The 26,197-nt window shown below is 48.2% G+C and overlaps 1 protein-coding gene across 1 annotated transcript in view; it reads left to right on the top strand.

Annotated features, from left to right (window-relative positions):
- Window positions 1–22,519: 22,519 nt before the first annotated feature.
- LOC128833535 (butyrophilin subfamily 1 member A1-like) overlaps window positions 22,520–26,197 on the top strand; it is a 41,845-nt gene continuing 38,167 nt past the window's right edge. The window contains exon 1 of the mRNA XM_054021493.1: window positions 22,520–22,594. The gene's annotated coding sequence lies outside the window, so the exon portion shown is untranslated. The remainder of the gene's footprint in view (window positions 22,595–26,197) is intronic.

Genomic DNA, 26,197 nt, shown 5'->3' on the forward strand with positions numbered 1-26,197 from the left:
TTATTAAAATGTACCCCAGAAGGGGAATGTTTTGATTATTTATCTGACTTGTGAGGACTTGTTAAAGGGCCCTGAGCAGAAAGGGAAACTGAGGCAGGGCTGTGCAGATCTATCCCAGGTCACAAGAGGGTGCTTTGGAGGCCACTAACCCTGCTACAGGCTGGGTTTCTAGGAAATGGTTCCTGATCGGCTGGGGTGCAGGTGGAGATAACTTCCCAACGGAGACAGAGAGTAATGTGTCTTCCCCAGCAGAAGTCTGGATCCAGGAAAGTGTCCACCAGCTATGAGTTGATTTCCTCCTTCTCCCCACTGTCTCTTCTCTATCGTGTTGGCCAACACAAACTCTCCTTGTCTGCCCTTGTCCTGCCTCCCTTCATAGGACATGGGCAGGTGTGCATCCCGACAGGCTTAAGAACATAAGAATGGCCATACTGGGTCAGACCAAAGGTCCTTCTAGCCCAGTATCCTGTCTTCCGACAGTGGCCAATGCCAGGTGCCCCAGAGGGAATGAACAGAACAGGTAATCATCAAGGTAATCATGGAGACTTGGTGGGATAATACGCTTGACTGGAATATTGGTATAGAAGGATACAGCTTGCTCAGGAAGGACAGGCAGGAAAAAAAGGGAGGAGGTGTTGCCTTATATATTAAAAATGTATACACTTGGACTGAGGTTGAGATAGAAATAAGAGACAGACTTGTTGAAAGTCTCTGAGTAAAGATAAAAGGGGTAAAAAACAAGGGTTATGTCATTGTAGGGGTCTACTACAGACCACCAAACCAGGAAGAAGAGGTGGATGAGGCTTTTTTAAAACAACTAACAAAATCATCGAAAGCACAGGACTTGGTGGTGATGGGGGACTTCAACTACCCAGACATCTGTTGGGAAAATAACACAGCAGGGCACAGATTATCGAGCAAGTTCTTGGAATGTATTGGAGACAATCTTTTTATTTCAGAAGATGGAGAAAGCTACTAGGGGGAAGACTGTTCTAGATTTGATTTTGATAAATGGGGAGGAACTGGTTGAGAATTTGAAAGTGGAAGGCAGCTTGGGTGAAAGTGATCATGAAATGGTAGAGTTCATGATTCTAAGGAATGGTAGGAGGGAGAACAGCACAATAAAGACAATGGATTTCAAGAAGGCAGACTTTAGCAAACTGAGGGAGTTGGTAGGAAAAAGCCAATGGGAAGCAAGTCTAAGGGGAAAAACAATTGAAGACTGTTAGCAGTTTTTCAAAGAGACATTATTAAGGGCACAAGAGCAAACTATCCCACTGCGTAGGAAAGAAAAGAAATATGGCAAGAGATCACCCTGGCTTAGCCAAGAGATCTTCAATGATTTAAAACTCAAAAAAGAGTCCTACAAAAAGTGGAAACTCGGTCAAATTACAAAGGATGAATATAAACAAATAACACAAGTATGTAGGGACAAAATTAGAAAAACCAAGGGACAAAATGAGATCAAACTAACTAGGGACATAAAAGGAAAGAAGAAAACATTCTACAAATACATTAGAAGCAAGAGGAAGACCAAGGACAGAGTAGGCCCATTACTCAATGAGGGGGGAAGAGACAATAACAGAAAATGTGGAAATGGCAGAGGTGCTAAATGACTTCTTTGTTTCAGTTTTCACCAAGAAGGTTGGTGGCGATTGGAAGTCTAACATATTGAATGCCAGTGAAAATGAGTAGGATCAGAGTCTAAAATAGGGAAAGAACAAGTCAAAAATTACTTAGACAAATTAGTATCAGGGAGTAGCCATGTTAGTCTGTATCCACAAAAACAACAAGGAGTCCGGTGGCACCTTAAAGACTAACAGATTTATTTGGGCATAAGCTTTCGTGGGTAAAAAACCTCACTTCTTCAGATGCATCTTTTACCCACGAAAGCTTATGCCCAAATAAATCTGTTAGTCTTTAAGGTGTCACTGGACTCCTTGTTGTTGTTGGGTTTTTTTAGACAAGTTAGATGTCTTCAAATCACCAGGGCCTGCTGAAATGCATCCTACAATACTCTGGAGCTGACTGAGGAGTTAGCTGAGCCATTAGCAATTATCTTTGAAAAGTCATGGAAGACGGGAGAAGTTCCAGAAGACTGGAAAAGGGCAAATATAGTGCCCATCTATAAAAAGGGAAATAAGGACAACCCGGGGAATTACAGACCAGTCAGCTTAACTTCTGTACTTGGAAAGATAATGGAGCAAATAATTAAGCATTCAATTTGCAAACACCTGTAAGCAGAGTCAGGATGAGCTCTACCCTGACATCTGGTGGTGAATTATGGCGAGTGTGGAAAAGAACTCCAGGGGCTGATCTTGTTTGCATAGGCACACCCACTCGCCTGGCAGGAAACAACAGCAACTCAAAGTGGTTACTTTGGCTGGTGTGGGATCCCCAGTTTCTCTGTTATTGGGGCAGGAAGAATAAAGTTTTGTTACCCTGATTCTGTGAATCAAGGCCAGTGGAACTGGTGTATGACAGAAGGACTGAGTGAGTCATTCACCATTACCTAAGTAGCATTTGCTTGTCAAGGGGCATGGGTTACAAAACCCAGTGAATTGAGAGAGGATGGGGACAGGTATTTGTACCTGATGGTGTAGCCCCCTCCCCGAGGGGGTTAAAACACCAATTGCACTACCTCCTCTCTCCACTGTTGAATGTCAGAGCTAACTTTGATTCCCTTAGGAGTCTAGTTACAGACTGCTGAGCTGAGTTCACTTTGGGCCAATAGTGCACCAGCACTGGGGCTCCCCTACTACTAGCTGAAATCACTAAGAGCTGAAATCACAAAAGAGCTAAAGCTATTTAAGAGCTGAGATCACTGAGGCTGTGTTAACTAGTGGGGGAGCCTGAAGCTCTTAGCTTAGCGGGGGTGAGCGGAGCGGCTCACAGGTCGGTGAGCGGAGCGGCTGGAGGAGCAGCTAGCAGAGCAGAGCCTTGTGGGAGCGGCCCAAGGGACGGCTGGAGCGGAGCGAAGCGGAGCGGCTGGAGGAGCAGCTAGCAGAGCAGAGCCTTGTGGGAGCGGCCCAAGGGACGGCTGGAGCGGAGCAGAGCGGCGCAGCTCACAGGTCGGTGAGCAGAGCGGAGCAGCTGCCAGAGCAGTTCGTGGTGAAGGCTGCAGTGGAACCCCACGGAGAAGCAGCCGGTTGGCCTCGGATCACGTAAGGTGCCCCTTAACACCCTGCTCACCCCCCCCCCTTTGAACTCTGGGGCTGCACTGATCATGGACAGAGACTTTGGGGGGTTGTCGGACTTTTGGGACTTTTGTGATTCTTGGGTTGCTGGACCCAAGAGACTTTGGGATTGGTGGACTTTTGGGACCTTGGTGATTCTTGGGTCGCTGCTTTCAAGAACCAACGGGAGAGGACACGGCCCAATTTGCTGGGGTGGGTCTTCGCTCATGGTTTGGTCTAAAAACTCTAGTTGTGGTGTTTTTCCATTTAATGCTGATGTTGTTTACCTCATGTTATTAAACACTTTCTGTTACACTCAGACTCCGTGCTTGCGAGAGGGGAAGTATTGCCTCTTAGGTGCCCAGGGGGTGGTATGTAATTGTCCCAGGTCACTGGGTGGGGGCTCGAGCCGGTTTTGCATTGCGTTATTGAAACGGAACCCCTAGATACAGAACCCGGCCCTTGTTGCTGCCAACTTAGATGGGCAGAAGGGTTACATTTTTGGGGGCTCGTCCGGGATCCCCTGGGTCAGTACCCCTCGCAAGCACCTGTTGAGTGTTCCCCTGCATTGGGAAACAATTGTGGTTATATTTTGAGGAAATTACTGTTTGTATAATGGCTAATATGTCGGGTTTGTTGGGCCCCGGCCCTGCAGCCTCTAGCTCAGGGGCCACAGCCTCAGCCAATGATTGGACAAAAGCACTGGGGCAAATATTGGAAAAGGTTGTGTTGTCCCATGCTAGGTCAAACTCTTGTCGTGAGTTAAGGTTATTTGCTGGGGCAGAGGAGTTCGAACCCTGGTTGGAGCATACCACTGAAATGCTGCAGGAGTGGGCCGTACCTGATGCAGAAAAGCGAAGATGTCTGATAGAGAGCCTTAGTGGCCCAGCATTAGATGTGATTCGCACCCTGAAGCTCATTGACCCTGGGGTCAGTGTGAAGGACTGCCTAGAGGCCCTTGATCATACCTTTGGGAGTGTAGAGGGCCCTGAAGACAGTTACTGTAAGTTCCTTAATTCCCGACAGCAAATTGGCGAGAAGATTTCAGCTTATATACAGAGGCTGGAAAGACTGCTTCAGAGAGCTGTCATGAGGGGTGCAGTGACTGCTGAACAGATGGATCGGACCAGACTGGCTCAAATTGTAAGAGGAGCTCAATATCAGAACTCGATTCTACTCCATCTTCGGCTAAGAGAACGACGGGAACATCCCCCAAGTTATTCCCAGCTGATAAAGGAGGTCAGAGAAGAGGAAGAAAGGCAAGCTGCCAGCGAGTTTTGGGAAGCCCAAACATTGGAGCCAGCCGGCACAACACCACTGCAAACGGCCAGTGTACTGATGGTGAGCACCACAGAGGAACTTGCCCAACAAGTGCAGGTCCTGACAGAACGGATAGCTGAACTGCAAAGCACCATTGACCAAGCTAAGACTTCCGGGAATAAGGAGCCTCTGACCGTGGCGATGGAGAAGTCAGCATTTAGAGCCACCATCCCATCTGGGCGAAGAGGGAAAGGACAATTCTTCTGCTACCGATGTGGTCAGGATGGACACAGTGCTGCCAAGTGCCATAATGAAGAAAACCCCTCCTTAGTGTATGGAAAGCTGAGGATCAGTTGGGAGAGATCCGGTAGCTGCCAGAGAGTCCGGGGACGGGGACCACCCAGGCCTGCAGGATTTGAAGATTCCCCCAGAAAAGACTGTCCAGCTGGGATCCCCGCAGGACTGATAGGGCCTCGAGCAGAGGTCATGGTGAAGATTGAAGGGGTGGAGTGTAAAGCCGTGCTTGACACTGGATCTCAAGTGACTATTATATTTCAGTCATTCTACCAACAAATGCTTAGGCACCTGCCTATACAGCCACTGACTGGCGTTGGTCTGTGTGGCCTCAGCATGGATGAATACCCCTACCAAGGGTATGTCATAGTGCACCTGGAATTCCCAGAGGAGGTTGCTGGGGTAAGAGAAGAGGTGGACACAGCGGCATTAATATGCCCTGACCCTAAAGGGACCTCTGATGTGTCTGTGCTAATAGGGACCAACTCCAGTCTCTTCAAGGTGCTCGCGGATTACTGCAGACGACGGGCTGGGGACCGGTACCTGAATACCCTGATGATCCATACGCTTTGTGCTGAAGCCTATAGGAAGATTGAGGGTGCTAAAAAGGAGACATCTGAGCTACCGATTGGGGCGCTGAAGTACATGGGCACAACCCCGTTAGTAGTGCCTGCAAGGACGGAGCAAGAAGTGCTTGTCATGAGTACTCGGCTGAAAGGCAGTAAAGGGGCATTAGCAATGGTAGAGCAGCCAGTTGAAGGAGAGCTCCCGGAAGGAGTGCTGGTCCCCAGTGGAGTCATAACCCTACCTGCTGAAGCCCAGGAAAAGGTGACTATACTGATTGCTAATGAAACAAGTCGAGATGTTGTTGTGAAGCAAGGACAAAAGATAGCGGATCTCTTTGAACCTGAATCAATTGTAAAACCCCAGTGTGAGACTCAAGTTCCGCCAATAGACCCTGCAAAGTTTGACTTTGGAGATTCACCATTGTCCGAGGAGTGGAAAGATCGCCTGAGGAGGAAACTTTGTGAAAGATCCAAGGTGTTCTCATTGCATGAGTGGGATGTGGGATGTGCAAAAGGAGTAGAGCACAACATCAGACTACATGACTCTTGACCTTTCAGGGAGAGATCTAGGAGGATTGCCCTCTCCGAGATGGAAGATGTGCGACAACATCTTCAGGAGCTGGCTGTGAATGGCATCATTACAGAGTCCCGCAGCCCATATGCCTCACCCATTGTGGTGGTCCGTAAAAAGAATGGGAAAATCCGGATGTGTATTGACTACCGCACCCTAAACCGCCGTACTGTGGTTGACCAGTACACAATGCCCCGAGTCCAAGATGCCTTAGACTGTTTGCTGGGAAGCCAGTGGTTCTCTGTGTTGGATCTTCGGAGTGGATACTACCAGATCCCTCTGGGTGAAGCAGATAAGGAGAAGACAGCCTTCATCTGCCCATTAGGGTTTTATCAGTTTGAACGCATGCCCCAAGGGATCTCTGGAGCACCTGCTACATTTCAACGTCTTATGGAGAAAGTTGTGGGAGACATGAATTTACTGCAAGTGTTAGTTTATTTGGATGACCTGATAGTGTTTGGAAGAACCTTGGAGGAGCATGAAGAAAGACTTCTTAAAGTGCTTGATAGGTTAGAGGATTATGGTTTGAAGCTTTCAATTGACAAATGCCAGTTCTGCAGGACCTCAGTGAAGTATGTGGGTCACATCGTGTCCCAAGAGGGTGTGAGTACTGATCCCGATAAAATAGAAGCCCTCACTACATGGCCATGTCCAAGTAACTACAGAGAACTCAAGACCTTTCTTGGGTTTAGTGGCTACTATCGCAGATTTGTGAAAAACTATGCTACGATTGTAAAACCTCTGAATGATCTTACCAGGGGATACCAGTCCAGCAGGAACAAATCTAAGACCAAGAATAAGGGAAGGTCCCCAAAGCCTCCTGTGCAGAGACACTATGGCCCCTTCGAACCATTTGGGCCACGGTGGGATGAGAGATGTGAAAGGGCTTTTCGAGAAATCATTACTTGCCTAACTCATGCTCCAGTCCTAGTCTTTGCTGACCCAAGCAAGCCATTTATCCTGCATACTGATGCCAGTTTGGAGGGTCTGGGAGCAGTACTGTACCAGGAAGTGGAAGGAAGACGTAAACCTGTAGCCTTTGCCAGCCGAGGACTGTCTGATAGTGAAACTCGCTATCCCACCCACAAGCTGGAGTTCTTGGCCTTGAAATGGGCCATCACTGAGAAATTTCGAGACTACTTATATGGTGCTCAGTTCCAGGTGTGGACAGACAACAACCCACTGACCTATGTGTTAACAAGTGCTAAGCTGGATGCTACAGGGCAAAGATGGGTGGCCGCTTTGGCTAGCTATGACTTCAGCATTCAATACCGATCAGGGAGAAGCAATGTAGATGCAGATGCATTGTCCAGGCGTCCACAGGCACCAGGAGTTGCTGTGATACCCACAGATGGAGTGAGGGCTATTTGCAGTGTGAGTCGCCGGGAGCCAGAGTCCCATGAGAGTCTTCATGGATGTGCTGCAGAAGCTTTGGGCCTGCCCCCTGAATGCGTGCCTTCTGCTTCAGTGAACTATATTGCGTTGGACCAATCTCCTTTGCCCATGCTCAATGCGGCTGACTGGCAGGAAGCCCAGCTGCAAGATATTGGCATTCGTGATACACTACTTGCCAAAAGGGAGGGGCGAAGCCCAGCTGTGGTTGTCCCACCTAACCCGGAGGGTAAACTACTATTGAGAGAATGGACCAAACTAAAACTGATTCAGGGAGTGCTACATCGAGTGACCACAGACCCTTTACAAAAGCAACGAGCACAGCTAGTGCTGCCAAAAGAGTACAGAGCCCTGGCCATGAGGGCCCTGCATGATGACTTTGGACATTTAGGGATGGAGAGGACCCTGGAACTTCTTCGTAGTAGATTCTATTGGCCTCAGATGGCTGAAGATGTTCGCAGGAAATGTGAGACCTGCGCTCGATGTGTTCAAAGGAAAACTCTGCCCACGAGGGCTGCATATCTCAAGAACATCACCAGCACCAAACCTTTGGAACTGGTATGCATCGATTTCTTGTCTTTAGAAGTAGACAAGAGGAATATTGGGAACATTCTAGTAGTGACTGACCATTATACACGATATGCGCAGGCATATCCCACGCGTGATCAGAGGGCCACCACGGTTGCTCGAGTACTGTGGGAGAAATATTTCTCAGTTTATGGATTTCCAGCCCGGATACACTCGGATCAGGGGCGGGACTTTGAGAGTCATCTTCTGAAGGAGGTGCTGAGGATAGCGGGAATTAAGAAGTCTAGAACAACGCCTTATCACCCGCAAGGTGATCCTCAGCCAGAGAGGTTCAACCGAACCCTATTAGATATGTTGGGGACTTTGCGACCAGAGCAGAAAGCAACCTGGAGCCAACATGTTGCATATCTGGTGCACGCCTACAATGCCACAAAGAATGATGCTACAGGAGTCACCCCATATCTCTTAATGTTTGGACGAGAACCAAGATTACCCATAGACCTGTGCTTTGGTGTATCAGAGGATGGAGATAGCTATGAAACTCATCAGCAATATGTATCCCGACTGAGAGAAAAGCTGCGGGATGCTTATCACTTAGCTACATCTGCGGCTCGGAAGAACGCCGACCGCAACAAACATCGATATGATGCTAGGGTACGTCTGCAAGAACTCCAGCCGGGGGACAGAGTTCTGCTGCGCAATTTGGGTATTGCTGGCAAACACAAGATAGCCGACAGATGGAAGGCAATACCTTACTTGGTGATGGAAAAGCTAGGAGACCTGCCGGTCTACAAGATCAAACCTGAAGAGGGTCCAGGGCAGACAAAGACAGTGCATAGAAACCTTTTGCTCCCTGTGGGGGAATTGGTAGGCACCCCGTATGAGATGGGCCACAACAGGGCAACTGGGCAGAACGAAGGTGCTGGACCAAAGCCGCCCTCCAACGTGGACAGCCAGCCCCCTGCAGCTAACTTACCCCCATGCAGCACATCCGAGAGTGAGTCTGAGGAGGAAGACACAACCATGGTGTATCCTGGGATGGAGACAAGATTTCAGTCTCGATCGGCTGAATCAAAAGAGAGCTCTTCTTCTTCCGCCCTAAACCCCATGGCAGAAGTATTTAGGCCCATTCCTGACACCCCTGAGCGACTGGTGGGACCCCCATGTGATGACACACCCAGGTTATTGGACAGTGGAGACATACAGGTGGAGGATGTCCTGGGCACCTTGGACCCTCCACTGTTAGAACTAGAAATGCAGGGGCCTATGCCAGTAGCCGAGGGACCCTCAAAGGAAACCTCTCCATCCATCGTTCAAGAGGCTGTCCCGCGCACCACGGCAACAGAGATTCTCAATAGACGAGACAGGGTAATAAGACCAGTAAAACGGTTGACTTATGATGCACCTGGGGTAACTAGTGAGGAACCAATATGTTTAGCACACAGGCTTGTGGAAGCTAAAGTGGGCTATCTGAGGCCCTTTGGAGGGAACCAGTGAGTTGTTATAATAGGGAGTGTGATTTGTCGGGACGACAAATTTTCGGCTGGGGGGAGGATGTAAGCAGAGTCAGGATGAGCTCTACCCTGACATCTGGTGGTGAATTATGGCGAGTGTGGAAAAGAACTCCAGGGGCTAATCTTGTTTGCATAGGCACACCCACTCGCCTGGCAGGAAACAACAGCAACTCAAAGTGGTTACTTTGGCTGGTGTGGGATCCCCAGTTTCTCTGTTATTGGGGCAGGAAGAATAAAGTTTTGTTACCCTGATTCTGTGAATCAAGGCCAGTGGAACTGGTGTATGACAGAAGGACTGAGTGAGTCATTCACCATTACCTAAGTAGCATTTGCTTGTCAAGGGGCATGGGTTACAAAACCCAGTGAATTGAGAGAGGATGGGGACAGGTATTTGTACCTGATGGTGTGGCCCCCTCCCCGAGGGGGTTAAAACACCAATTGCACTACCTCCTCTCTCCACTGTTGAATGTCAGAGCTAACTTTGATTCCCTTAGGAGTCTAGTTACAGACTGCTGAGCTGAGTTCACTTTGGGCCAATAGTGCACCAGCACTGGGGCTCCCCTACTACTAGCTGAAATCACTAAGAGCTGAAATCACAAAAGAGCTAAAGCTATTTAAGAGCTGAGATCACTGAGGCTGTGTTAACTAGTGGGGGAGCCTGAAGCTCTTAGCTTAGGGGGGGTGAGCGGAGCGGCTCACAGGTCGGTGAGCGGAGCGGCTGGAGGAGCAGCTAGCAGAGCAGAGCCTTGTGGGAGCGGCCCAAGGGACGGCTGGAGCGGAGCGAAGCGGAGCGGCTGGAGGAGCAGCTAGCAGAGCAGAGCCTTGTGGGAGCGGCCCAAGGGACGGCTGGAGCGGAGCGGCGCAGCTCACAGGTCGGTGAGCGGAGCGGAGCAGCGCGGCTCACAGGTCGGTGAGTGGAGCGGAGCAGCTGCCAGAGCAGTTCGTGGTGAAGGCTGCAGTGGAACCCCACGGAGAAGCAGCCGGTTGGCCTCGGATCACGTAAGGTGCCCCTTAACACCCTGCTCACCCCCCCCCCTTTGAACTCTGGGGCTGCACTGATCATGGACAGAGACTTTGGGGGGTTGTCGGACTTTTGGGACTTTTGTGATTCTTGGGTTGCTGGACCCAAGAGACTTTGGGATTGGTGGACTTTTGGGACCTTGGTGATTCTTGGGTCGCTGCTTTCAAGAACCAACGGGAGAGGACACGGCCCAATTTGCTGGGGTGGGTCTTCGCTCATGGTTTGGTCTAAAAACTCTAGTTGTGGTGTTTTTCCATTTAATGCTGATGTTGTTTACCTCATGTCACTTTCTGTTACACTCAGACTCCGTGCTTGCGAGAGGGGAAGTATTGCCTCTTAGAGGTGCCCAGGGGGTGGTATGTAATTGTCCCAGGTCACTGGGTGGGGGCTCGAGCCGATTTTGCATTGCGTTATTGAAACGGAACCCCTAGATACAGAACCCGGCCCTTGTTGCTGCCAACTTAGATGGGCAGAAGGGTTACACACCTAAAAGATAATAAGGTGATAAATAACAGTCAGCATGGATTTGTCAAGAACAAATTGTGTCAAACCAACTTGATAACTTTCTTTGACAGGATAACAAGCCTTGTGGATGGGGGGAAGTGGTAGATATGGTATATCTTGACTTTAGTAAGGCTTTTGATACTGTCTCGCATGACCTTCTCATAAACAAACTAGGGAAATACAACCTAGATGGAGCTACTATAAGGTGGATATATGAATATAAACAAATAACTGGCTGGAAAATCATTCCCAGAGAGTAGTTATCTGGTTCACAGGCATGCTGGAAGGGCATAATGAGTGGGATCCCTCAGGGATTGGTTCTAGGTCTGGTTCTGTTCAATATCTTTTTCAATGATTTAGATAATGGCAGAGAGAGTACACTCATAAAGTTTGTGGACGATACCAAGCTGGGAGTTGCAAGTTCTTTGGAAGATAGGATTAAAACTCAAAATGATCTGGACAAACTGGAGAAATGGTCTGAAGTAAATAGGATGAAATTCAATAAGGACAAATGCGAAGTACTCCACTTAGGAAGGAACCATCAGTTGTACACATACAAAATTGGAAATCACTGCCTAGGAAGGAGTACTGTGGAAAGGGATCTGGGGGTCATAGTGGATCACAAGGTAAATATGAGTCAACAGTGTAATGCTGTTGCAAAAAAAGCAAACATCATTCTGGGATGTATTAGCAGGAGTATTGTAAGCAAGACACAATAAGTAATTCTTCCGCTCTACTCTGTGCTGATTAGGCCTCAACTGGAGTATTGTGTCCAGTTCTGGGCGCCACATTTCAGGAAAGATGTGGACAGATTGGAGAAAGTCTAGATAAGAGCAACAAAAATGATTAAAGGTCTAGAAAACATGACCTTTGAGGGAAGATTGAAAAAATTGGGTTTGTTTAGTCTGGAGAGGAGAAGACTGAGAGGGGACACATGATAACAGTTTTCAAGTACATAAAAGGTTGCTACAAGGAGGAGGGAGAAAAATTGTTCTTCTTAACCTCTGATGATAGGACAAGAAGCTTAAATTGCAGCAAAGGCGGTTTAGGTTGGACGTTAGGAAGAACAACTGTCAGAGTGGTTAAGCACTGGGATAAATTGCTTAGGGAGGTTGTGGAATCTCCATCACTGGAGATTTTTAAGAGCAAGTTGGACAAACACCTGTCAGGGCTTATCTAGATCAGTGGTCCCCAACGCGGTGCCTGTGGGTGCCATGGCGCCCGCCAGGGCATTTATGTGCACCCGCCCAGTGCCCAGCAGGGGAGAGAAGCCGCGGCCCCGCACGTGCCGGGGACAGAGAACTCTGGGGCTGCAGACTGCGGGCGCCGGTGTTCTCTGTCCTCGCGGCTTCTCTCAGGCTTCTCTCTGCACTGCCCAGAACTGCCGCCAAAAAACCCCCAAACAAACAAAAAAAACACTCCGCCTTTGCAGAATGGACCGAATGCTGCCCCGTAGCATGTGCTGCCCCATGTGCTGCTCCACTGGTGCCTGGAGCCGGCCCTGTATGTGAGTATTCTTCCTGCACTGATACTGCTGTTTTCTTGTGCTTTGCAATTTATTATTTTTTTAACATTTTGCCCCCAAATGAGTGGTTCAAATAAAAGACAATGTACATATTATTTCAACGCAGAGTGGGAAGAATCCTATTGTTTTATTGAAAATAAAGGGAAATGTGTTTGCTTATTGTGCGGGGGTGCTGTTGCAGTGCCGAAAAAACATTCTGGCCAACGCCATTTCCAAACTAATCATGGCTCTTTTGACATTAGCCATCCACTTAAATCTGAGTTGAGAAAGGTTTGATTTGAGTTGATTAATTTTCTTCTATCTGCCCAGCAATCTGTTTTCACTAGACAAGTGGTAAAGTCTAAAAGTGCTACTATTGTTTCCTTTAAAATTGCTCACCTGCTCGCAAAGAAGAAAAAACCCTTTCAAGACGGTGAATTGTCGAAGGAAGCATTTTTGACTGGTGCCGATTGCCTATTTCAAGGATTTCCTAGCAAGGGTGAGATTTTGTCGGCAATACAAGACTTGCAGTTATCAGACAACACAGTTACAAGGAGGATGCATGCAATTTCAAGCGACATGCAAACTCAGCTAACGGATGACTTGGAAATATGTGACTGTTTTTCACTGCAATTCGATGAGTCGACAGATATATCGGATACAGCGCAGTTGGCAGTTATGGTGAGGATGGTATTTAGTGACTTCACTGTAAAAGAAGAGTTACTAAAAGTATTGCCTATGAAAGAGCGAACAAAGGGTGAGGATATCTATAATTTATTCAAATCATATGCAACATCAATTAGTATGCCACTACACAAGCTGTCTGCGATCACCACTGATGGGGCACCAGCAATGATGGGCAGCACCAATGGATTCATTGCACTCTGTCAGAAGAGTTAATCCTTTCCAAACTTTATGTCTTATCATTGTATTATCCACCAAGAAGCTTTGTGCGTCAAAGTTCTTTCTTTTCAACACGTCATGAATGTCGTTATTAAAATAATTAACTCTATTCGAGTGAAACCTTTGCAATACCGACTTTTTAAGGCCCAGTTGCAAGATGTTGATGATAAACAGTCTGATCTTATCTTGCACACAGAAGTACGATGGCTGAGCAAAGATAAAGTTCTTGCATGTTTTTTAAGCCTAATTGAAGAGATCAAGGAATTTCTGAAGTCCACAAATTAGAACTTCGAGCAACTAGAAGACTCCAGCTGGTTAATGGACTTGGCTTTTCTTGCCGACATCACTGACAAATTGAACATTTTAAATCTTGAGCTCCAGGGAAAAGACAAACATGTGGATCAAATGATAGGTTCTGTAAAATCATTCAAAGCAAAACTGATCTTGTTGATGTCACAAGACGAAGTCTCTCGAACATTTCCCAAATATGAAGAAAATTGGATGTGACAGTGATTTTAATCCATCACCATTTGTTATCTACATTCAAACACTTCTGGAACAATTTGAAAAGAGATTTCAACAGTTCACCATCATTGAGCCTGTAGTTGTCTTTCTGGTGAATCCTTTTACTTGCCAAATAGAAGTAACAGAAATGGCTACATCAATTGCGAGTCTCATTCAAGTAAGAACAGAAGACGTGGAACTGGAGATTTTGGACCTTCAAAATGATATTGTTCTAAAATCCTGCGCAACAGATGAAAACTTTTGGAATCTGGTTGACCAAAAAAGTTTCCTGCCTTAAAAAATGTAGCATACAAAATAAAATCTTATTTTGGTTCCACTTATCTATGCGAAGTTCTGTTTTCAACAATGAACATCATAAAATCAAAATACAGATCTCGGCTTACAGATGCCCATCTTGACGATTGCTTACGAACGGGAATATCATCCTACTCTCCCAACTACGAAAAATTGGCTGAAGAAATGCAGTGCCAAAAATCACACTGACTTTATTAGAAAAACCACGTGAATTAATGATACCTATTTTCCATTAAGTGTTGATGAGCGTGTATGATTAACTTGTGTTTAACTTTTTTCATACTTGTTTGTTTGTTTATTGAAATACAGATACAAGTAACAATACAAAGAATATTTTTAATTAACCATAACAGGTTATCTATGTTAAAGTAAGAATAATAAATATATTTGGACCAGTAGTTCAACAATGTTTTACTGTTTAAAAATAAATAAGATGAAAACTGTTTATGATATTTATTTTGTAAAAACTCCTTAATTTTTCTTACAGGTAGATAAAAAAGAGCAAATTCACATGGTAAGGTGAAAGAATCATTGCCGAATAATTTAATTAATACCTTTTATATGTAAAATTTAATGTACAAATACAAAATAAGCCTTGAAAAATTGTTGGCGCCCGCCACACTCTTCTGAAAACATGAATGTGCTACTGGCCACAAAAAGGTTGGGGACCACTGGTCTAGATAATACTTAGTCCTGCCTTGAGTGCAGGGGACTGGACTAGATGACCTCTTGAGGTCCTTTCATAGAATATCTGGGTTGGAAGGGACCTCAGGAGATCATCTAGTCCAACCCCCTGCTCAAAGCAGGACCAATCCCCAGACAGATTTTTGCCCCAGATCCCTAAGTGGCCCCCTCACCATCCCTGCCCATCCTGGCTAATAGCCATTGATCAACCTATCCTCCGTGAATTTATCTAGTTCTTTTTTGAATCGTGTTATAGTCTTGGCCTTCATGACATCCTCTGGCAAAGAGTTCCGCAGGTTGACTGTGCATTGTATGAAGAAATACTTCCTTTTTGTTTTAAACCTGCTGCCTATTAATTTTATTTGGTGACCCCCACTTCTTGTGTTACGAGAAGGAGTAAATAACCATTCTTATTTACTTTCTCCACACCCATCATGATTTTATAGATCTCAATCATATCCCCCCTTAGTTGTCTCTTTTCCAAGCTGAAAAGTCCCAGTCTTATTAATTTCTCCTCATACAGAAGCCGTTCCATACCCCTAATAATTTTTGTTGCCCTTTTCTGAACCTTTTCCAATTCCAATATATCTTTTTTGAGATGGGGTGACCACATCTGCACACAGTATTCAACATGTGGGTGTACCATGGATTTATATAGAGGCAACACGATTTTTTCTGTCTTATTATTTAGCCCTTTCTCAATGATGCCCAACATTCTGTTCACTTTTTTGACTGCCATTGCACACTGAATGGACGTTTTCAGAGAACTATCCACAATGACTCCAAGATCTCTTTCTTGAGTGGTAACAGCTAATTTAGACCCCATCATTTTATATGTATACTTGGGATTATGTTTTCCAATGTGCATTACTTTGCATTTATCAACTTTGAATTTCCTCTGCCATTTTGTTGCCCAGTCACCTAGTTTTGTGAGATCTTTTTGTAGCTTTTCGCAGTCTGCCTGGGACTTAACTATCTTGAGTAGTTTTGTATCATCTGCAAATTTTGCTTGGTCTTGGGAGCTTGCAATATGGGAGGATGGAGAGGGGTGGAAGGGAATCGTGCTGGGTCCTGGGAGTGCGAGTGCCGTGGGGAAGGTAGTACGAGTACCAGCCAGCACAGCAGCCACCCCGCATTGCCCAGCTCCAGCTTCTGGCCTCCGACCTGGACAGGGGGTAGGGAGAAGGATGCAGGGCTGGCACTAAACTGAGGTGCAGGAACCAGGGCCATGGAGACAGGTGTGGTGAGGGGGGACACAGCCCCCACAACTTTCCTCTAGCCCACTTCAGCCCCCCTCCCCCAGTAGGAAGAGGCTGGCACTGCCCCTGCTGGCCACTAAGTGTCACTGCTCTTCTATGGGAAACCCACTCTATGCATTACCCTGACTGGCCAGCAGGCAGGGGCAATGCTTGTGGGGCCCAGGGGTGCAGCAATGGGGGGGTCATGGCCCCATCAGTTTTAAAAGGGAGGGCTCTGCTGTTTCCATGGATACCTCTCATGTCACCTTGGCTCTGCCACAGGCCCAGGTAAGGAATGGGTTCGGGTTGCTGGTTAAAGACTTCCTCTTTCCCCCATCCCATACCCAGTCTGCAAAAGGGAAGGACTGGCATGAGAGCCTTGTTAACAATCATCATGTCAAAACTGTGGTGTTAGGAGCATTTGTCTGCCCTGTACACCACAAGCTGGAAGCATCATTCTCAGGACAGAGGGCTAGTCAGGCGCTGGATGAGAAAACACGCTCAGCTATCTTGGAGCCTGGAGACCAGGAGCTTAAGGGATTACATGGTGAGGGTGAGTGAGCAATGTTCAGCACAGCAGGGCCTGCTCACTGGGCACGGGGCTCTGTGGGATTAAGACCAGAGGAAGGAAGGAGACTATTGTTTCCTTTGTGGAGTGGCTGTTTTGGGCCCAGATGCAATGGGGATTCCTATGAGTATGGCTCCCTGCCCTAGGGTTAGGGTATCTATGGGTAGGCCACCTGGAGTTAGGGTTAGGGTTCCTATGGGTTGGGCTCCCCTCCCTTGGATTAGGGTTCCTATGGGTAGGTCTCCCTGCCCTAGAATTAGGGTTCATGTGGTAGGGCTCCCCACCCTAGGCTTAGGATTCCTGAGGGTAGGGCTTCCCGCCTAGGTTTAGGGTTCCTATGAGCACGGCTCCCCGCAGTAGGGTTAGGGTTGCAATGGGTAGGACACTTGGAATTAGGGTTAGAGTTCCTATGGGTAGTGCACTTGGAATTAGGGTTCTATTGGGTAGGGTTCACCGCCCTATGTTTAGGGTTCATGTGGGTAGTCCACCTGGATTTAGGGTTCCCATGGATAGGACACTTGGAGTTAGGGTTAGTGTTCCTATGGGTATGGCTCCCCAACCTAAAGTTAGGGTATCTATGTGTAGACTACTTGGAGTGAGGGTTATGCTTCCTATGGGTAGGGCTCCTCGTCCTAGCGTTAGAGTTCCTATGGGTAGAGCTCCCTGCACTAGGGTTAGGGTTGCAATGGGTAGAACTCCCTGCACTAGGGTGAGGGTTGCAATGGGTAGACCACTTGGAGTTCGTTTTTTATTGGGTAGGGCTCCCCGCCCTAGGGTTAGGGTTCAGGTGGGTAGGCCACCTAGAGATAGGGTTCCAATGGCTAAGCCACTTGGAGTTGTGATTAGGGTTCCTATGGGTACAGTTCCCCACCCTAGAGGTAGGGTATCTATGGGTAGCTCACCTGGAGTTAGGGTTAGGATTCCTAGGGGAAAGCCAGTTGGAGTTAGGGTTAGGGTTCCTTTGGGATGGGCTCTCCACCTGAGGGTTGTTTGGGGTGGCAAAAGGGCATGGGGCAGAATGAAAACTCCCCATGTGCACCCTGTTAGTGTCATCGACCAGACCAGACCTAAGGGAGGACATGACACTGTGCTGAACTGTGTCTTGGAAACTGTGAGCTTGATTGATTAGCAACTGAGCTATAAGAATCTTGGAAGTTCCTGGTAGGACACCTACCAAGGAGACTGGAAAGATGCTGTGACATCTATGGATAAAATTTGGGATTCAAACTTCCCCAGGTCCTTGGTTAATGTGACTCTGCTCAGTTCGGTCTCAAAGAGGGGAGAGCTGTGATGAAGTGGGGAGTTTTTGGTAATAATTTGATGAATTCTATGTGTGCCTCAATTTACCCCATATGCTGCATTGTTACCCAATGGCATGAAAAATGACTTTTTGCTCTCAGGGCAGGCTAAGAGACACAAGTGTGGATGTCACCTAGCTTTCTGGGCCTTAATCCCCATACCAATGGAGCAGTAGAGAAGAAGATGGCAAACCCAATTGCCTGGGCATTGAAACCTAGCAACAAATGACCCAGAGGGAGCTGCTGTCCTGGAGTCATTCAGCCCAGGACCAGCACTTGAACTCTGCATTTTGGGACTGTCCCGCCCAATTTGGGACAGGCCGTCACCCTGGTTAATTAGTCAATGCTCTGAATGGCACTGCAAATGCTTGGTGAGGTGCCTTAATCCCTGAAGTGTACACAAGTCTCCATCAGGAGTCTAGCTCAGCTGGATTCGCTGAACACTGCTCCTGGTGTGAAGCAGGAGTGCTGAAGGCCCAGAGGTCCAGTCACAGGAGGCAGTGAAGCCGTGTGTTTTACCCTGCAGGAAGAGTGAGACCTCTAGGGGGTCTGGCACATCAAAGGGCTTCCTGAGAGACTGTTCCAAAGCCAGAGTGTAGCACCAATCGTATGGATCCATGGCAGTAGGTGAGGTGACATAGGGGCACATCTGTGCAGTGACCCTGCTTGCTGCAACAGGAGGTGATCTGAGGGGTCTATCCAGGTAACCCCAGACCTGGGCTCTCTGCCATGGCCTAGCTGGCCCCTTTGGCTCCTCTTCCTCCCAAGGAAACACTGAGATGGGTTTCTGCCATTGCCTTCCCCTACTTTTGAGACCCTGAACATGACCCTCTTCATCTGAGGGTTTACAATAAAATTTTATATAAAGCACGGAGGGAAATGTCACTCCAGATACGCTGTATTTACATGTGTGTTTCAATAAAAAATAATGTTTAAAACAGGGGCAGCTCTAGGCATCAGCAAAGCAAGCACGTGCTTGGGGCAGCCCATTTGCAGGGGCGGCAGGGATCCAGCATGGGAGCTGAGAAACAACAGGGGCCCCTGGGAGCTGTTGTTCGTTGGTTAGCTCCCTGCCTATAGAGCCAGCCCTGGAGCAGGGAAAGAACTACATTTCCCAGCATTCCCTTGGCCACTACCAACAGGAAAGAGGGGGAGGGAGTGAGGAAGCGGAGACCTCATGCTGTAGCCTGCTGTGAATGGAGAGCTGTGCTGTGAGTAGGGATTCCATATTTTAACATTCAAAAAATAGGACACTCCACGGGGAGGGAGGGTAGCCCCACCCTGCCCCCATCCGACTGCCCCCCACAGAAATCCCAGCCCATCCAACTCCCCCGCTCCCTGCCCCTGATCACCCCCTCCCGGGACAACTGCCCCAACTGCCCCCCAGGACCCCACCCCCTGTCTAAGCCCCACTGGTCCTTGTACCCAACTTCCCCCTTCCTGAGACCCCCTCCAACTTCCCCTCTAGGACCCCACCCTCTACCTGTCCCCTGACAACCCCCTGGGACTCCCATGCCTATCCAACTGCTGCTTGTCCCCTAACTGCCCCCCCCCAAACCCCTGACCCATCTAACCCCCCCTTCTCCCTGCCCCTGACTGCCCCCTCCAACCTCCGCCCCATCCAACCCCCCCTGCTCCCTGTCCCTTTACTGCCCCCCCCGGAACCTCCTACCCCTTCTCCAACCCCCCAACCCCCTTACCATGCCACTCAGACCAGCGTGTCTGGCTTCGTGCAGCGCCAGACACGCTACTGCATACATGCTACCATACTCCCCTGCGGAGCCAGAGGCTCCCCTCGCTCCCCCAGCACCTGCATTCCAGATTTGAACACCTAAAAATTCAGGAGTGCTCAAGCTCCGTTTGGGCAGCTGTTACTTCATTTCTCCCAAATCAAATATACTGATCCACTGTAACTTGCTGTAGAAAAAGTAGGATAAAACTGAGCAAGAAATGCTTCTCAGTGGTTATTAGGACTGGAATTGCTATTTTCAACAGCCATTGCCTTTTGTTTGTTTGTTTGTTTGTTTAAAAGGAAGACAGTGATATTGCATTGGCAAATTTCCCATAGAAAGAAAGAGTGGAACAAAAGAATAATAAAGGCACCTTAACTTTTCCTCATTTATGTAGAACAGTCTTATAATATGCATCCAGATATCCTCCAATCACACAAGCTGAAAATTGTTCTATTTTACTGCAGTTCTGTAACCATGTGGGAACCGATCCTGTCTGTGTTCTGTGCACATCTAAAATTCCTGCTGAATGACCTGCCATGGGAGCGAGTTACCAGTGACCCAGGGCTGCGGCGGAAGGATGGTGCAGGTGGGCGGGGTGGGGGTGAGCCCAGGGCTGGGGCAGCAGGAGGTGTGTGTGTGGGAGAGCCCAGGGCTGGGGCGGCAGAGTGGTGCGGGTCAAGGGGTGAGAGCCCAGGGCTGGGGTGGCAGGGGGGTGCAGTGAGGAGCCCAGGGCTGGGACGGTGGGCAGCCAAAAATTTTTTTGCTTGGGGCGGCAAATAACCTAGAGCCTACCCTGGTTTAAAAAGACAAAAGCCATGTGTCAGCACGAAGGATTGAGTAACTGTGTGAAGGAGAGAAATTATATGGTAATGAAGCAGTATGTTTCCCCACATTCCTTCCTGCTTTTTAAAAAATGGTTACAGTTACTGAGTTCTTTAGCAAAAAGTTTGACTTCTCCACAAATTACAACTGTCATGAATTTTGGTTATTTTACATAAACAAGTGTGTGTGTCAGTTACAAAACTGCTTCAGTGCTCCATCTTTTTCATGTTCAACTTTTGAAAGGTTATTCATTAAAACTACTTGGTTTAACAGCTTTCTTAAGAAGACACTGCTTTGTGGGGTTGGAGGGGCTTTTCCTGCAGGTAGGGCTGGAAGCCTGGGGTCCCTTGTGTATTGGGTGGGATGGGGAAGGGCAGAGAGAGGCTGGAAGGACCCTGAGCCTGGATTTCCAGTTATTGCCTCACCCACCTTGTAAAACAGTATCTTTTATTGGCCCAGCTTCTTCTGATGTGAGAGATGAGCCAAGACCAGTTAGCCCACTTGGCACTGAGCCAATCAGGCTCTTTCTGTGCAAATGCTGCCCCTGGGTGCTCTGGGGACTGGCCACACCTTGTTTGCTTTGTACAGCATCCTTTATTTGCGTACTCACATGCCAAAGAAGGTGGGCGGGGCAGCGGCAGGTTGTATGGAGCTCGGAGCTCACCGCCCTGCAGCTACCAGTTCTCCCTGTGCACTCTAGCAGCAGTTTGCTTGGAATGTTTGGATCAGAGGCAGACAGCACCGGTGTGAACATGAGCAGGGGAGTCTCCGTGGCGGGGGGGGGGGCAAGTGGGGCAATTTGCCCCAGGTCCCGGGACCCCGTGAGCCCTGGCCCGTGGTGGTCCGGGTCTTCGGCGGCATTTTGGTGGCGGGGGGGGGCCCTTCAGTGCTGCCAAAAATGTGGCGCGACTGAAGGGTCCCTTGCTGCCGAAATGCCGCTGAAGACCCGGACTGCTGCTGGGTAAGTACAAGCACCGCAGCTCCCCCGCTTTGCCCCAGGCCCTCTGAATCCTCTGGGTAGCCCTGGCTGGCTGAGTCGTGGGACATTGCTGCATTTTGACACCTCCCCTGGCGGAAAACATGCAAAACCAGTTCTGTTATTTACTATTAGCCTTTCTTAGAGTGAAATACCAACCAAAATACCCTGCAAAGAACTCTGGGTGCCTGACCAATTCGTTAGGGTCACAACAGCTAATGGCGCCCTCCCAGCAGGAAAACATCATCCCACACACAGAATGAATGAACCCAGCCAGGCAATAAATCAAAGCTGCAAAACAGCCCCGCTAGCTGCCCAGGAGCAACCCTCAACCCTCCCCTGTAACTCTATCAAATAAAGAAGGACCTGTTAGGCTCTGGGGAAGGGGCTGGTTCCTTCTCCTGTACCGGGGAGCCAGACAGGGCCTTTCTGATTAGAAGCCAGGGCAGAGAGCTCTGGAGGACGGCGGATATTGGTTGGGTTAGAGCACATGCAGTGGGAGTATGTCAGCTGCTGCACCACTTCATAGGGCTGCCTGCCCTGCTCTAGTCCTGCTGGCACAGGGTCGGGGGGACTTTATCTAGGCCATGCAAGTAGTGAGGGAAAGCCTCTCTGAGCTCACACGACCCACCCGCGTGAAGGCCAGGCAGAGTATGGCTCTTGTTGTTTATTCCCCACTGTGGAAGGAGAATGTGACATGTGTCTCAGAGAGTTTGTGTTATTTTGCACCAGAAAAATTGTGAATTACCTGGAACTGCAGGGAGGCCTTTCCTGCCTTGGCCAAGGTCTCCTGCTGAGGTCTGATTAGTTCTGCACCCCTCTGGCACACTCCTTCAGTCAGAAGAGTGTTGTGCTCATGGGGGCAGAAAGCCTTGGTGTGTGTGTACGACAGAAATACAATTGATTGCTGTGATAGTGACTCTGAGCAAGCAGGGGAAAAGCCTTAAACACTAAAACTGTCACCGCCCTAGGACTGTGTGTGTATTTCTTTTAGTCTGTGTATCATAAATGAGATTCCTGTAATTTACCAGCAATGGTTTCACTTTCCGTTGGAAGCTGCTGGGTGCATGGAGATGGTTTCAGTTCCTATAAAATTGCTGTACTTTATGCAATAGTTGTCTGAACAGACTGGAGTCAGACGTGCCCGGGGGCAATGCAGTTGTAGCTGGGAGCCCTTCTTCTGCCACCAGCCTCTGCCCTTCCCTGTAGGATCCAGCAGGCAGGTGAGTGTCAGCCCTCAATTGCTCTGGGTGATGGCTCTGTTATTCTTCCTGGGAGCTGTTCCTATGGGCGGAAGTCCATCCGGGGCTCTCGGTTTCCTACTTTAAATATTGCTGCAGAAATGTCTAAAATGCTCAGACATCTTTGCGGCCCTTTCCCATTACCCTGTAACACAGACTGAAATAGTGTCTGTTTACTCGCTCTTCTGCATGATTTCCTGGCATTAGATTTACATTCCAGCCCTTCTGCTCTGGTGACTTTCCTGCAAGCTCTCGGCAGAGGAATGTGTGCTCTCTCCTTCTCCTTCTCCGTTCACTGTCTGTATTTGCCATCAGCTCACTCCACTGAAGTTCTGCTCGAAGAGACTAGAAGAAGGGAAATGCCGTAGGCCAGATTCAATAAGGCTGGTGCACAGTGGCGTAGCCAGGGTTGCTGCCGAGGAGGAGCGGCGGAGAAAAAAGGTGCATGTCCTTCAGCAGCCCTGCGCATGCGCTGAAATGCGGCCGAAAGATGGAGTGGCGCATGCGCAGGGCCGCTGAAAGACGGAGCGGCTCTGGAAAAGGCGCCACTTGGGGAATTCTGGGCTCGGGGGAGCAGATGCTCCCCCTGCTCCCCCCTAGCTACGCTACTGCTGGTGCAGGGCGGGGTCAATTCCAGCATGTTGGGCCCAGGGCCGGATTAACTTTTTGTGGGCCTGGCGCCAAACATATTTGTGAGCCCCCATTGGGGAAATAGGGCATGTGATGGGGGGCGGTCTGCAGAGCGAGGGGCCGGTTGGGGGCAATGAGGCACAGCGCAGCAGGAGTGGCCCCACTCAGCCCAGCACAAGGGCACTGTTTACAAATCCAAAACTGCTAGACGCGCACTGGCCTGCCCAGCCCTGCGCTGCCGTGCCCCTTCCACATTGCCCCCTGCTCAGTGCCCTGCCCTTATGCCAGCGCCCCCTTACCCAGAGACTGCCCCCACAGATCCGTATGCCCGGCGCCCCCTTGCCCAGAGATCTCCCCCACAGATCCCTATGCCCAATGCCCCCGGACCTGCTATGCCCAGCACCCCCTGCCCAGAGACCCCTCTCGCTGACCTCCCACCACAGCTGCACAGCACCCTGCAAACCATACCCCCTGCCCAGCTCCCCCACCCACAGGTCCCCTACTGTCCAGCACCCCTTCACAGTCCCACCATCACAGCTGTACAGCGCCCCCTATTCCTGAGGGAACTCTCCATCAAATTCTGTGCATAATATTTTAAAATTTTGCTATTTTTTTTTACAATAAATAAATGTGGAAGCTCCACCATGACAGGCTGAATGGAGGTGGGAGAATACCCTGCAGCCTCCCGTGCCCCCCTGGGACAGGGACTTGGCAGTGAGGCTGAATCAGACCCTGACACAGCACAAGGGCCATAGGTTCATAGATTCATAGATTCTAGGGCTGGAAGGGACCTCGAGAGGTCATCAAGTCCAGTCCCCTGCACTCATGGCAGGACCAAATACTGTCTAGACCATCCCTGATAGACATTTATCTAACCTATTCTTAAATATCTCCAGAGATGGGGATTCCACAACCTCCCTAGGCAGTTTATTCCAGTGTTTAACCACCCTGACAGTTAGGAACTTTTCCCTAATATCCAACCTAAACCTCCCTTGCTACAGTTTAAGCCCATTGCTTCTTGTTCTGTCCTTAGAGGCTAAGATGAACAAGTTTTCTCCCTCCTCCTTATGACACCCTTTGAGATACCTGAAAACTGCTATCATGTCCCCTCTCAGTCTTCTCTTTTCCAAACTAAACAAACCCAATTCTTTCAGCCTTCCTTCATAGGTCATGTTCTCTAGACCTTTAATCATTTTTGTTGTTCTTCTCTGGACCCTTTCCAATTTCTCCATACCTTTCTTGAAATGCGGTGCCCAGAACTGGACACAATACTCTAGTTGAGGCGCAGAGTAGAGCGGAAGAATGATTTCTCGTGTCTTGTTCACAACACACCTGTTAATGCATCCCAGAATCATGTTTGCTTTTTTTTGCAACAGCATCACACTGTTGACTCATATTTAGCTTGTGGTCCACTATAACCCCTAGATCCCTTTCTCCGTACTCCTTCCTAGACAGTCACTTCCCATTCTGTATGTGTGAAACTGATTGTTCCTTCCTAAGTGGAGCACTTTGCATTTGTCTTTATTAAACTTCATCCTGTTTGCCTCAGACCATTTCTCCAATGTGTCCAGATCATTTTGAATTATGACCCTATCCCTGAAAGCAGTTGCAATCCCTCCCAGTTTGGTATCATCCGCAAACTTAATAAGCGTACTTTCTATGCCAATATCTAAGTCGTTGATGAAGATATTGAACAGAGCCGGTCCCAAAACAGACCCCTGCGGAACCCTACTTGTTATACCTTTCCAGCAGGATTGGGAACCAGTAATAACTACTCTCTGAGTATGGTTATCCAGCCAGTTATGCACCCACCTTTTAGTAGCCCCATCTAAGTTGTATTTGCCTAGTTTATTGATAAGAATATCATGCGAGACCGTATCAAATGCCTTACTAACGTCTAGGTATAGCACATTCACCGCTTCTCCCTTATCCACAAGACTCGTTATCCTATCAAAGAAAGCTATCAGATTGGTTTGACATGATTTGTTCTTTACAAATCCATGCTGGCTATTCCCTATCACCTTACCACCTTCCAAGTGTTTGCAGATGATTTCCTTAATTACTTGCTCCATTATCTTTGCTGGCACAGAAGTTAAACTAACTGGTCTGTAGTTTCCTGGGTTGGTTTTATTTCCCTTTCTGTAGATGGGCACTATGTTTCCCTTTTCCAGTCTTCTGGAATCTCTCCTGTCTCCCATGATTTTCCAAAGATAATAGCTAGAGGCTCAGATACCTCCTCTGTTAGCCCCTTGAGTATTCTAGGATGCATTTCATCAGGCCCTGGTGACTTACAGGCATCTAACTTTTCTAAGAGATTTTTAACTTGTTCTTTTTTCATTTTATCTTCCAAACCTACCCCCTCCCCATTGGCATTCACGATGTTAGGCATTCCTTCAGACTTCTCAGTGAAGACTGAAACAAAGAAGTCATTGAGCATCTCTGCCATTTCCAAGTTTCCCGTTACTGTTTCTCCCTCCTCACTGAGCAGTGGGCCTACCCTGTCCTTGGCCTTCCTCTTGCTTCCAATGTATTGGTAAAAAGTCTTCTTGTTTCCCTTTATTCCTGTAGCTAGTTGGAACTCATTTTGTGCCTTTGCCTTTCTAATCTTGCCCCTTTGTTGTTTGCCTATATTCATCCTTTGTAGTTTGTCCTAGTTTCCATTTTTTATATGACTCCTTTTTATTTTTTAGATCATGCAAGATCTCGTGGTTAAGCTAAGCTGGCCACATTTTCTATCTTTCCTACCCAGCGGAATAGCTTGCTTTTGGGCTCTTAATAGTGTCCCTTTTGAAATATTGCCAACTCTCCTCAGTTGTTTTCCCCCTCAGTCTTGATTCCCATGGGACCTTACCTATCAGCTCTCTGAGCTTACCAAAATCCGCCTTCCTGAAATCCATTGTCTCTATTTTGCTGTACTCCCTTCTACCCTTCCTTAGAATTGTGAACTCTGATTTC

This window comes from Malaclemys terrapin, chromosome 3 (assembly GCF_027887155.1).
Source record: "Malaclemys terrapin pileata isolate rMalTer1 chromosome 3, rMalTer1.hap1, whole genome shotgun sequence".
Taxonomy (NCBI): Eukaryota; Metazoa; Chordata; order Testudines; family Emydidae; genus Malaclemys; species Malaclemys terrapin.